General features: G+C 38.5%; 2 long non-coding RNA genes across 6 annotated transcripts; one reads left to right on the top strand and one right to left on the bottom strand.

Annotated features, from left to right (window-relative positions):
• The first annotated feature begins 3561 nt into the window (after positions 1-3561).
• Positions 3562-7549, top strand: LOC138976854 (uncharacterized). 5 transcript variants are annotated; one of them, XR_011459187.1, is made up of 3 exons: positions 3562-4082; positions 4948-5024; positions 7352-7549. It is a non-coding gene; the product is annotated as an uncharacterized lncRNA (long non-coding RNA). The 5 variants fall into 5 exon arrangements; XR_011459185.1 differs by lacking the exon at positions 3562-4082 and adding an exon at positions 4099-4499; XR_011459184.1 differs by lacking the exon at positions 3562-4082 and adding an exon at positions 4099-4495.
• Positions 5628-11379, bottom strand: LOC138976853 (uncharacterized). Its single transcript, XR_011459182.1, has 3 exons — positions 11127-11379; positions 10078-10278; positions 5628-7430 (listed from the first exon to the last, which is right to left on the bottom strand). It is a non-coding gene; the product is annotated as an uncharacterized lncRNA (long non-coding RNA).
• Between the last annotated feature and the right edge of the window lie 3621 nt (positions 11380-15000).

Raw genomic sequence — 15000 nt, forward strand, 5'->3', positions numbered from 1 at the left:
ATTCCCTGCTTCTCAATTAAAGCAGAAGTGGTTTTTTTTCTGACAGATTGCATGTGCCTGTGCCACTGATCTAAAAATAGAAGCCGCTGTCTTTCATCTAATTTTCGCCGACTTGCATAGATTCTTCTCATATGCCGTGTTAGTGGTATGTAGCTTATCATCCACATTACCAAATGATGAGTTAGTATACAATTCCCAGCGGCTAACAGAAAACACAAGTGTTATTCCGATAACGTACCAGTTTGGAAGACTGATTTGATCGACTCTGTCATACGTAGCAGACTACACTGAAATACGACTGCATCAGTTCAGTAAATGAATGGTTTCCGAATTATTATTTCAAGGCAAGAACAATCGTAATCGAAAAAGTGTAGGGTTCAGAACGTTCTTACCATATATAAGACTTATTACCAGCCTGCCTCATGCGTGCAGACTCAATGCAGACTGCAGTGGTTCTGTTGCCCTAGCCTAGCAGACGACATAAACCCCGCTCAGCAAATTAACATGTTGGGCAAATGTGAACGAAAAATCGATGGGGATACAATACGTGTAGGGTTCAGAGCATTCTTACCGTTCATATTTAGTATCAGACTCCCCGATGAGTGAAGATACAACACGAGAAATATGCCACATTTATTTTGAAAATGTGCTTACCGTCGACCTTGGCAAGGGGCAACACTCTGCACAGTCAATCCGTCGAAGCTCGATGAAGGTTTCGAATCGCAAATAACTAAGAGCACAGTCCTTTCTCCGAGTTTAAATGAGGTCTCTATGAAAGATCATCACTTTTTAGCTTAACGCTACACTGGAATTTACCAACAGAAATTAAAACAAGAATTTGCGTGTGACGAAAGCACGACACACTTGAGACACACCACACAAAAGTAGATCTGACACAACCTGACCACACAGTTACGCCTATCCAAATGCGCGTTGCAAAATGTGCGTTTGGAATCTTCTTTTTTCTCTGGCGGTACCGACAATATAATATCGTTATTGAAACAATCCCAGTGCACTAAGGGATTTATAGAGCAAATCTCGAAAATAATTATTGAACTCAGCGCTATGCGCTTCGTTCAATAATTAATTTTCTCGATTTGCTCTATAAATCCCTTAGTGCACTGGGATGTCTCAATAACTTAAATAATAATACGACAATTTATAACGCGCACATATCTCACCACAAGGCGACTCAAGGTGATACAGGTCTTTGTCTCTTGACACTAGTTCTAACAGTTTGTAATGGCTTTCAAATAGTATACATGTATAAATGTACGTTAGCATCGTGTATGTTACCGCCCAATGCATAATGTAGCATTATCGTGTTATAAGTATACAGATCTTTGTCTCTTAAAAACATTTGTAACGGATTTTAATGGCTCTCAAGTAAATGTATAAATGTGTACACATATCAATACTTGTTAGTGTGAACCTAAGCAAAGACGAGGTTGTTTCATAACACGACCAGCCGCGGTCTCCATAAAAGATGCAACGAGCGCTATTTCTTAAAACAAAAAAACAACAACTGAGTTTCTGCTTCACCAGCGGAAGAAAATAATAACCCATCAACACACACACACACACACAAACACACACACACACACACAAACACACACACACACACACACAAACACACACACAAACATACACATACATACACACACTCACACACAAACACACACACACACATAGCCTACATACACACACACACACACGCACACACACACACACACACACACACACACACGCACACACACACACAAACACACACACACAAACACACACACACACACACACACAAACACACACAAACACACACACACAAACACACACAAACACACACACAAACACACACACACACACACACACCCATACAACACACACCAATACACACACACACACACACACACACACACATACACACACACACACACGCATACACATGCACACACACGCACGCACGCATTCACACACATGCATTCACACACACACACATACACACACACGTACGCACGCATTCACTCACACACACACACACACACACACACACACACACACACACACACACACACACAACGACCAGACTACTTCTAAAAATCTGAAAATTTATTAACAGAGATATATGAGAAGCGAAAAGTACAAGGTTGATTTCAAAAAGTGAACCTATATCCGGTCGCCGAATTGCTAATTTCCTATATCCATAGAATGATTGTAATTACAAAACTAGCAAATTACAATGCAGGTCACAGCTACTTCAAGTTTTCAATTAACTAAACTTAAAGTCTGTGACCTCAAACATTGAATATACCATTCCAACCTTTGATAACTTGTTTTCATATGAGTTACAAGTATTGTGTCTCCAGACATAAAATTACAAGAGGAATATACACCAAAGACGTGCAGCATTTAAATGCATTTACAGTTTAGAGACAGTTTATTTTTATTGTTGTTTAGATTTGGTGATTTTGTGTTTTTATAAAACTTAACAGTAGCCTGTCTTTACAAAACATTGTTTGCTGTTTCTTCTTCCCTGTCACGTGAAAAATCCTGCTTGACATTTTAAATCTGCATTGGATACCTTCGGCAGTAAAAACAATATATCCACATCCATGTCGACGCTTGCGATTTACTACTTTTGCAAATTATAGTGTTTAATATGACGATTAAGCTACCACATTTATCCTTTTGAAAGGGTAGCAAAGGAGAACAGAGAAAAAGCAAAACTCTGAATTAATTCAAACGAAGCTGTTTCTAAGACAAAAAGACAACGAAGCTTACTTTTTGATAAATTGTCTGAATTGTAACGATCGTTTACAACATGTGTACGGATACTAAACAAAATATGCAAAATAATATTGCACACCGTTTTCAATATTGACTAACAATAATTTACAAGTCTCGTGTTAATCAAGTAATCAAACTTGTTTTGCACCAAAAGGCATTTCTCTCGGCGATTTGACATACTTATCTTTGCGTGCTTTTAAACTATATGTTTTACACTTTTTTATCGACGATTCTTTGATAGGATTCTTGAGACTACCAATGCAATAAACATTGACCCTACAACAATTTTAATTTGAGTAAACAATCGATTAAACAATACAAAGAGGAAACATGCTGCAATGCTCGCAGACACAAGTGGAGAAATATGTTCATGCGATTTGAGATATTGATCTGTTTTTAACCTACGAAAACGTCACGTAATTACGCTATTTCCAGCCATTAAAATTGTAAAAGAAATGTAACGGGACAGGTTGTAAGTCGCACCACTTATTTTCTTTTTTCCTGAGTTCATTTCAAGGAGAAGAAGCACTGAGGCCTAAAAATCAATTGCCAAGGGAGCGAATATCAGTCAACACCAAAACTCAATGCAGAGGCAAGGGACACAACATCTTAAACCCACTGTTTGACTTGTGTCCAGTTGCCTCCCCTGGAGGCCATATTTTAATGTTTTTAAGAACGATTCCTTATCTACCTTTATTTTGTTGTATATATATATCTTGAATTTGTTAATGCTATGCTATTCTGACTGATATTGGTTACCGCATAATTGTTTACTTCAACAATATGAAGTTTTAAACATATAGTGTCCACGCCGCCATTTTGGAGTTTTTTTTGTCGAATTCGGCCGATTTGAAGAATTTGGGGAATTTAGTGTACCTTAATTAAGACGCACCTGGCCCGGTTTGCTCAATAAAGCACCACAAGTATGCTAAATAATTAATTAAACATGATTAAATTGGCGACTGCTCTCCACCATTTGAAGATTAAAATTGGCCGTCATAGACTGGTTTTCGTCGCGAGCGTGCCGTTTTCATGACGACTCAAAACAATGGCGGATGGGATGGCCGCTTTGTGACAACAAGCCCACACGTTTCAGTAAGAAATCGACTCAAGGTGGTTCAGAAACTAGCAGACTGACTGGGAAACGACACAGAATTACGAGAAATTCATGCTCGACGCACAAAATGCAAAGTTATCAATTCAGCAAGCAGTGGGAAAGTTGGATTCAACTGCATGAGTGTTACCGTTGTGTGCACTGACTACCCACGACGCAGAGCTCTCACCTGCCGCCCGGATTTGTAAGTACAGTGTAAAGCAAGTGTTGTGTAGACTTTGGACAGACCTAGACAAATGTTGCTGCCGTTTTTGTCTGTGTGTCTGCTGGTGTGTTGAGCGAATGAAGCATCCATCAAGCGAGTGCACGAACGTGTAGTGTGCAGGGTCGATTGAGTCCAGTTTTGGTTTGAACACGGACACGCCACGGTGTGTGTGTGTGTGTCTGTGCACTGCACAGGAGCTTGTATCAAAGTGCCGGTCGATCATTATTTACTCCTTCATCCCTACAGTCTTCTTACAACTACATACTACGCATTCGCTAGCCTAGTAAGGGCGTACATGCAGGAGTAAATAATGATCAACTGGCAGTTGGGTACAAGCTCCTGTGGTGCACTGTATAGGAGACTGAGCCCTGACACTGTGACAGACAGACAGAGTAGGTAATCCCCCTAAAAATTGTTTTGAGATGGAAAAAGTAAGGTCAGTCAGCACAGTCTTTGGATGTAGTGCAACAGAAAATGTTATTTATAACTGACATTTTATATTGTCAGCGGTATGAGTTTTTCTGTGCCTAAAGTTTTTAATGTTGTGATTTTGCAGGAAAAACTATGATTGAAGCTTATTGTAAGGCTTTGTGAAAGGGTAACTTTTTAACGAAGATCACATTCTTCCTCGGACGGCGTTCATTGAAGCAAACACTAAATGCGGCAGAATCTCATTCATCCTTTCTTTTTTAACTGCCATTTTTAAGTGTCGCTGTGCATGTTGAAAGCTTCATGTTCAGAACTGATGTTGCTGTAGAACTGTATGTAATTGGCCAGCCTTTGGTTTACACTTAGTGGTTTATATGTTGCTATAATTACTAAAACTATTTTTTTTAATTTTCAGGGGAAAAGCACCCGGACATCAAACATTCTTGCAATGTGTGGCAATAATGGTTTAAAATATTTTGGACAAAGCTCAAGGTGAGTTTAAATGTTCATAATTCTGATGTAAGTCAAGCTTATCTTTTATCTTGAGTAACTATCTCTGTCATGTTTCTCTCAGGCTGCGCGACCGACAGAAAAGTTGCCAGGAACCGATTCCTTGAGTGTGGCCAATTGTTCCCCATTTCTGGTTCACTTGAGCTGCAGGCAATTTTGTTGAGTGATCAAAAGTTATGGATTCTTTAAAAAGGTGTACGTTTGAGGATAAGACACTGTCAAAGTTTTGAAACAGTATTTTTCTTCTTCAAGGTTATAAAAAAACTGCAGCACCTGTGTTCAATTTCTGAAGATGCATTATTACTACAGTGGCACCCCCCTTTTACGACCTCAAACAATCTGAGAAAATCGAGTCTAAAAAAGGAACGAGTCTTAAAATGGGGGTAATTTTACAGAGGTTATGAACAGAAAATGTGAGAAAACAAGGTCTTAAAAAGAAGGGAGTTTTAAATTGGGGGGTCATAGAAGGGAGGTTCCACTGCATTAATCATGCCATGGAAATCATGATCAGTTTACAGATAAATACAATGACAATTAAAAGCAATTTGCAGCCCAGTGTCTTATTATTTGATCATATTCTGTCTATTTTTATCATTGCATCTTTGCTACAGAAATTCATGGTTACATCTTGACCAAAAGTCAATTATTATCAATAAACCAAACAACATGCGCACACAAAAACATACTCAATTGTCAAGAACAGTGTCTATTTTATTCCATGTAGATCTCAAATCCACAGGCACACATTCTCTCTGCACAGTTCAAAGGTGCTACACATGAAACTATTCTTGGAATTCGAGCACTTTTCAACACCTGTATATATTTGTTTTGCACAAGTTTTACTAGACCTGTGAATTCAACGCATTAATCAATACACTTTCACGACCCTTCCCCAGACTTTATTGCTCATGTCAGCTGTTTCCATGCACAAATAGTCACCCTGTATGTATCTTTCGCTTGATATGCAAGTGTCTAAACAGAAAGAAAAAACACTAAAAACCAAACACAAAAATTCATTCAGTGAGAGTGAATGTACACACATCCTAAAAAACACGAAATGAATAGTCATTCTGTCAGTCTTTGAACCTGATTCAAGACATTGATGTGACGAAGAAAGGGGTAAGTTTATTTTAGAAAGCTAAAATCTTTCAGAGGGAAGTGGTGTTATCAAACACTGGTCGTTTCACATGCTCCCTGGAAATCACTGAAAGCAGACCTCTTCAACTTCAGAAGACCCTCCCTCGTCTTATTTTTGAGGGGCTATCTAGAGATACTCCAGTGCCGAGAGTATGAAATAAATAAATATATAGCTGTCTGTCAGCGTTCTCTAGAATGAAAATGTCTCTACAAGGTGCAGAACTGTGCACATAATAAAAAAACACCACACACACAACATATGTTCAAACACTGATCCAAATGTTGGGGGTGGGCGTTTACTAGGTACTAACGGCGCTTACAAGGTAGATTACAGTACATTAAAAAAGCAAAAAACTATATACATTATTTGTATTTTTGACCAAATTATGACATTTTACACTGATTGAGACAGTCAGTGTTCCTCAAGGTGAACAAGGACTGTCAAGGCAGGGGTGGACGAGGGGGGGGGGGGGGGGGTTGGGGTTCTGGGGTTTCCGGAAACCTCCCCCCCAGCCAAAAAAAAAAAAAAAAAATTTGTGTTTTTTTTGTGTTGTTTCAATTTTTGGGGTATTAATCAGTGACAAAATCTGCTGCCTGAAACTGGTAATGATCATCCTCAGAATGCACCAGATTGCACCATTTGCATCCTTTTTTTCAGAATTTTCCGGGGGGGGCATGCCCCCGGACTCCCCTAGCAAGCTAGGCGCTTTGCACCGTCGGCTCGGCGCTTCGCGCCTTCACACCCATAAAATGAACTGATCCGCCCCTGCAAGGTGTGTATAAAATGTCATATTTTTGTCAAAAATACAAATAACATTTATGTATCGATTGGTTCTGGTTAGAATTCCTTTTAATTGTTTTTTTAATGTACAAACATGCACTATTTTGTAGTCTCAGCTGGCCGTCTAATATGGAATGTGACAGAGCATGTGTAAACCAACCCACACAGAAACGCACTTTGTTTAACACCACAATGTACTCCAATGCAGGCAACAAGGAAGAAAGTCAGTTTACTGGCCAGTTGGATGTATAATGTCATTCCTATGACCCATACACAGCAACTGCACATGGCAACTCTTACACCTTCACCCGAATAGCCAATATCTTTCCTCAATATAACTGAATGATGCGTATCGTTTGGCTTTATTGATCTTTCCCTCTTCTTCTTCCAGGACCAGGGCATCTTCAATCTCTTCTTTGTGTGTGGGCCAGTAGGAGCCTGCTGTCATCAAGCACCAGTGCCTTGAAGTCCTGGAGCATAAACAGAAAATCACCCATCAGTGAAGACACTTAATTCAAACTTCGAAAAGGGTTGAAAAAATTAACCAAATGCAAGAAAAAGTGTGAAAATAAAGAGTTACAGAAGAGTGTTTGTAATCTATTCATGTACGTAATGGATTGCAAGTGTGAGTAAAAGGTGGTGGTGGGTGGGAGAGGGGGGATGGGATATACCTGTGGGCATTGGCTTTCCAGATTTTTAGCATTCTGACACACTTAGCATTCTCACACTGACAAGTGTGAAAATGTGACGTGTTCTAGTGCTCCTGACGAGCAAAAGTGTCAGTTACACATCTTTGGCTACTTGAAATGAATGCCCAGTTTACCATTGCATTGTACAGTGAAACCCTAACTGTGCCCTCCCCCCCCCCCCCCCCCCCCCCCCCTTTTAAAAAAACACAACATTTGTCTTAAAAGACACTACTTTCTCAGATTCCTGTTTATAACCTCTATTCTAAGACATTCTGCTTTTCTTTGATTGAGTTTGCTGTATATAAATATATATCTTAAAAGGGCTCCACTGTATCTCTAAAAATTTTCTCTACAAGAGGTATTGTAGCAGCATCTGTCAAGTGCTCAACCGCAAAAAGGTCAATTTGATATAATTATTCAATACTTATGTTTCAAGCTAAGCAGACCTGCTGTTTGACATGTGGTTGGAAAATGTGCTTCAGGGATTGTCTTATTTGAAAAAAAAAAATGAACAGGAAGGCAGATATCTATTTGAACTGCAAAGCAGACACAATTCAAAAACCTACACATCATTATTATGACTTCCTACATAACAGCATGATCATGGAATCTGTTAGCCAATGTGTCAGATCATAACGATCATTATGGAGGCAGAAATGATCCCCTCAATCTGTAAAATATCCTTCTTTACAAACAGCATACAGGTGTAGCTAAAACAGAATTCATATTACAGTGGAACCCCCTTTTACGATCTCCCAAAATCTGATAAAATCAGGTATTTAAAAATAGGAAGTCTTAAAATGAAGGTGAATTTGCATAGGTTATGACCAGAAAATCTTAAAAGCAAGGTCTAAATATAGGGGATATCTTGAATTGTAAAGGGTTTTAAAAGGGGAGGGGTTCACGGTACAGCACCCCAATTGTGAGGACTGTTCATTTATTTCCCTTTATGAGACACTAAAAGGTTGTGGGTACTAAAATATAACTGCACAAAATATCTTGACAAAATCTGGATGCTGAAGCTGAATTTTCATTCTTTTTCAATATTTTTGGAAACCAGGAAATACACACATTCCCTAGAATGAAAAACAAGTCGCGTAAGGCGAAAATACAATATTTAGTCAAGTAGCTGCCATTTTTCAGCAAGACCGTATACTCGTAGCATCGTCAGTCCACCGCTCATGGCAAAGGCAGTGAAATTGACAAGAAGAGCGGGATAGTAGTTGCGCTAAGAAGGATAGCACGCTTTTCTGTACCTCTCTTTGTTTTAACTTTCTGAGCGTGTTTTTAATCCAAACATATCATATCTATATGTTTTTGGAATCAGGAACCGACAAGGAATAAGATGAAAGTGTTTTTAAATTGATTTGGACAATTTAATTTTGATAATAATTTTTATATATATTTCATTTTCAGAGCTTGTTTTTAATCCGAATATAACATATTTATATGTTTTTGGAATCAGCAAATGATGGAGAATAAGATAAACGTAAATGTGGATCGTTTTATAAATTTTTATTTTTTTTTACAATTTTCCGATTTTTAATGACCAAAGTCATTAATTAATTTTTAAGCCACCAAGCTGAAATGCAATACCGAACCCCGGGCTTCGTCGAAGATTACTTGACCAAAATTTAAACCAATTTGGTTGAAAAATGAGGGCGTGACAGTGCCGCCTCAACTTTCACGAAAAGCCGGATATGACGTCATCAAAGACATTTATCAAAAAAATGAAAAAAAAAGGTCCGGGGATTTCATACCCAGGAACTCTCATGTCAAATTTCATAAAGATCGGTCCAGTAGTTTAGTCTGAATCGCTCTACACACACACACACACACACACACACACGCACGCACGCACGCACATACACCACGACCCTCGTTTCGATTCCCCCTCGATGTTAAAATATTTAGTCAAAACTTGACTAAATATAAAAAGCACCGGTAATGTAATTTGTGACTGAGACCTAAAAACCTCACCGTTAGTCATTATTTAGTATACCCTGTAACAAAGTCTTCGACCTCACAAATCTTGCAGAATAAAAAGGTACTTACTCGAATGATTGAGTTTGGAGGAGGCGTGGGGTTTGAGGGGGCGAAGCAGTGACTGAGTGAGAGAAAGTACTTATAATTTTCACCTTCAAATAGTTTTTTGGGCCACCCAGACCACTATTTACACCCCCACTTACACACAATTTTACTTATTTTCTGCACACATTACATTCTTAAAACACACACACATCCACACATAACAAGTACACAACACGCACTGATTTTCTTGACATTGTTCAGTTGGATGAATGTGATAGCACTCTATTGGAATTCACAAAATTACCCTTGGCTCTAACATCATAAGTCTTTTTCTTTTAACTCCTGCACACAGAGAAAGTATCTATTAATATTATAAGTATAACTAGTCCTCACTTACCTTCAAATTGTTATTCGGATCAGCCTTCCCCTTGCCCAGCAAACCAATTTCAGTTTGAGAAGACTTGGACCAGTCCTTGCCTCTGCATTAGCTCACACCTCTGCTAATTCCTCTCCCTATCCTGCCTCGATGTGCACTTTTCTCTTGAAGTTGAACGAGCAGCCTGGCCGCTTGTTGTTTTGAATGTAAAACTTCCATAGCCTGAAAATAAAGACAAATGCTTGAAAAGAATACACTATATATTAATCAATCTCCCTTACAGTTAATGAGTTATTTGTAGCAAACTTCAATCATAATCAGGAAAAGCTCACTTGAGTTTTGACAGCTGACACACAACGTTCACACACACAACAGTGTAGTTTGTACTCTTTTTTTCACGTGTATACAAAAATACAATTTATATATATGTGATTATATCACAAGCATAATAAACACACACACACACACACACACACACACACACACAAACATAATCACACTCATGCACAAAGTGACACACACACACAGTCACATTCATGCACACACACACAGTGATACAAGTCTCACACATACACACACACACACACACACACAACAAATGCACAAGACACTGATATCCTCGACATTGTTCAGAGGGATAAGTATAATTTCTTCTCTTTTGGGTTACTATTATGAGAAAAGACATAATTTTCAGAGCTCTCTATTTCAGTATTTGTCTGAAACATGAATGCGCTTTGCTTCGAACTCTCGCACGTTTACTGTTCCCTGTGTTCGATCAGTGACATGAATGGAATTTGAAACAAATGCATAAGCTTATAGGTAAAAGCGCAACTTTAGAGACATATATTTGAAATGATCACCAACAGGCAACACATATGTCCAAGATAATCTGAGTGAGTACTGCTTCTAAACAAAGTACGAGCATGATCTTCGAATCATTTTGAGTGCTACAGGGCTTTTTGACTCGCATCGATCGATTCATTTGCAGTCCTGCTGAGAGCAACTTGTACACTGATACTGACTTGTCCTATTGAAAGCTTTATTTCCTGTCAGACAACGTTAACACTTACCTTTTCACTTTCAGACTACAATGATCGCAGGGAGACGCCATTGTTGACACATTTGACAAGGGAAATCACCCAACCATTACAAGAGTGCTCTTTCCTTGGATTCTGTTACGACAATTAATTAGCTATCAAAACTGTTGAATTTGCAAAGTTAAGTTATTCCTCATGGATGGTAGCATTATTTGTAACGTAGAATCTTACGGTGATGCTTTGAAAGCGATCTGAAGGCCTTTTCCCGGCGGAGACTATCCCTTTAAGTAGTTACATGACAACAAATGCAGTAATTGTAGCAATGACATTGAGCAACTTTACCATATCATTTTGAAGAATTGTCAAACGTGTGTGTGACAAAAACACGGTGCAACATATATTTTTGCCAAGTTTACTTTTACAATAATACACCAAGTAGTTGTAAACAATATCAGTGATGCACATTAAAATTGACAGTAGCCTCGAACTACCGACTTCTGACCCACAACTACAAAAAGGATGACAACAACGCAGAACAATGAATAGGCGTATATGTGTCAGTTAACTTGAGAAAAATGTGTTATGTCATAACTCATAACTCATAACTCATAACATTTTATTGATCCAACAAAGGAAATTAAATTAGTCATCAGCACATATAGGTCATTAATTAATAACTATAAAAGAATAAAAGAAGAAAATTCATAAAACCCATGATATAAAAATACCCTTTTTTCTTGCACACCTGACACACCGACACACCAATACACATGCATACATGCCTACATACATACCTACATACATACATACATACATACATACATACATACATACATACATACATACATTCCATGTTAAAGTGTAGTTAAGAACATCACAGTAATTATATCATTGTTTGGATTAACAGATAAGTTTTTATGTAAATGATGATAACAACAATCCATAATTAACGCTATTGCACTACCAAAGAAGAGACCAACCAAACACATCAAGGTGGGTGTTCTTTCCTGTGTTGTTAAGACGGAAAACTAGCTCTGTTGCTTGTTTTTCATAATGAACTCTTAAAGCATTCTGTTGCTTATCTGGGCAAAATAGATCCTCGTGTGTTCCAAGAAAACGTGTGATGCTTATAAAATATACTAGATAATATTTCACAGTTTTAAATATGTTTAGTGTTAACAATTTACAACACGATTTCTGTTGTACGCAAGTATACATAACATTTCACTAAGTCTTAACATCAACACCAAAACGCAGGAAAGGCACTAGACACTGACGTCACTCTCTACGTCAACACGATATTTAGTGAATGTACATTTTCAAACACCATACATTTTTGTGTCGTTAATATAATGTAATGACTATTTTTTCGCCAACACGTAATGCGGAGATTATACTCAAATCACACCCGTTTCTGGGCTTTCCACAGGTGTTTCCCAGATAGCAAAAGTTAGTAATCGTTGCCATGGTTGGACATTGAGTTCTTTCCCCGTGAAACAGTTAACCTACATACCCCAAGGTTTATTAGATTGTAATGTATCTTCACCACGGTTTAATTAAAAGGAAAAAAACGTTGCAGTCCTAACATAGAGGCTTACGAAAGAACAACATGCCTGGCTAGTATGATGAATGCTTGTTGTAAGATTTATTTTATGCGTCATAGAAAGCTGAAGAACAGAACCAAAGGGTTCAAAACACTTATACGGAACACTGAACTTGATCATACTGAAGCAGAGAGTCAGAAGTAGTGCATACAAACACCTTGTCGAAGTAGTCACAAACAATTTAAAAGTCTACATCTTCATTACACACACACACACTCTTTAATATTATCTATACAAAGATTCAACAGTGAATTAAAACAATTTTGAAAATAAATGATAGGTACATATATAACCCCATGACCGCCGAACGAAGTAGATAAAACAAAAATCAGCAACAAAATCATAACTAACATAGTAACAAAGTATGAAAAATAGATCAAAACTGAGGAAATAGTTTCAAGAGGAGGCAGTTATCTTGCTGAAGAAAATAATAACAAGACATTCCTCCGAGGTAGGAAAAACACCCCCGTCCTTACCATTCTCACTGCCACCAACTGAGAAGGTTATTTCCCTTTGACCATTAATATGTCCCTCTATAAGTCCTTGTAGAATCTTAATCCACCAATAACTCCCTAACCGTGTGTTTGACTGGTCCCAATTTTTGTAAGGACCGTCTCAGGAATGTATAGAACCTGTTCACCGAGTTTGGTGACGATCGGTCCGTTCATTCTTGAGATCTATATGCGAACACAAACACACAAACACACACCTGTTACCTTTTCTGGGACAAGAACAAGTTTAAGAATGTAACTGAATGAACAACCTAGTACTTTCAGGTGTTTTACAATGAGGATTATAATTTGTAATATTCATAATGCGAAGCGACTAACTGGAAAGCGAGAACTCTTTTATTAACTACCCTGCATAATCAGGATACAACGGTAAATCAGCACTCCTCCAAGACAGAACAGCCAGACTCAAAACGCGTAGAAGTTCCTCCTATCACGCGTATTGTGGCTTTAACTCCAACTCGCAGCAATCGCTAATCTTTACTTTTCCCGCAGGCTCCTGTGTGTGGAACTAACCAAAAATGGATTCAAATGTGTGCACGTGTTGCAAGTTTCTCACGTAAATCCTAAACAAAATAGACTGCCAACGTTCCAAATTTCAGAATAAAAAAACAGGACAGGTCGGAACATTTGTTATTGACAAAACAATACGTTGCAGTCACACGTTCATCGACCCAACGGTCTTTTAAGTGCACCGAAAAACAATGAGTAAACACAACTTAGCTTGACGGAATGTTCGGCTGCTTGCTAGGAAGTCACAAGCGAATGAATGATTATATTACGAAATGATGACGTAGAAAGGGAATGACGTCAGCGTCATAATAATGTCAAGCGGGCGAACATTCCGCCAAGCTAAGTGTTGCTTACTGTTTGTCGGTGCACTTAACAGACCGTTGAGTCGATATAACTGTGACTGTAACGTATTGTTTTGTAAATAACAAATGTTCCAACAACTTGCCTTTCTTGTTGTTTAAGTTTCTCACGCAGTCCAGTAGAATTTCATGACGTAGAACCTGATATTTTATTGAGCGAAATCGACTTTGTGAATTCTATTCCCGTGGCTTGCTGCACGAAGCGTTGGCACTGAATTGTTGGTGAACAAATATCTCGAAATGACAATAATTCAGCCACGCATGCGTAGTCACCTTACTGACGAAGAACAAGAACGATCAAGGATCGAGGTTGAATTATCGGAACGTTATACTCAAGACAAGAATTTAGACTATCGATCAGCCTGGGGTCCCAGCCACATTTTCAAATAAGTCACAGAATCATTTGTTTTTGTCTGTAGTTACTCTTCATGGATTGCTAAATATCAACATTTTAACTAGCCATCAGGGCGAGTAACTTCAAGAAAGCCACTAGCCCCCCAGAAATGTCGTTGGCCCGGTACATACATAGTTGCTGCATCGGCGGTGTTTATATGGCTTGGACACTTGATATGACAACCAAAAGGGACGTTTTTGACCAGATTTTCACTGGCCAGCCGGGCGAGTTGCCAGGCGGTTTCTACTAGCCCAGCGGTTTTTTTTTTACTCGCCCCTGGCGATCGGGCGGACGATTTGACCATCCCTGCTCTGGGTAAAAGCCGATAGATCGAAGTTTTTTGTAAACGTTCCAACAATTTAACCTTTCTTTTTTTCTTTTCTGTTTTAATTCTTGACGTGGATCGCTAGCAGTCTATCTGTCTTGCATATTTGATTGTCACCCTACTGATTGTCACCCTACTGATTGTCACCCTACTGATTGTCACCCTACTGATTGTCACCCTACTGATTGTCACCCTACTGATTG

This window comes from Littorina saxatilis, linkage group LG9 (assembly GCF_037325665.1).
Source record: "Littorina saxatilis isolate snail1 linkage group LG9, US_GU_Lsax_2.0, whole genome shotgun sequence".
Taxonomy (NCBI): Eukaryota; Metazoa; Mollusca; class Gastropoda; order Littorinimorpha; family Littorinidae; genus Littorina; species Littorina saxatilis.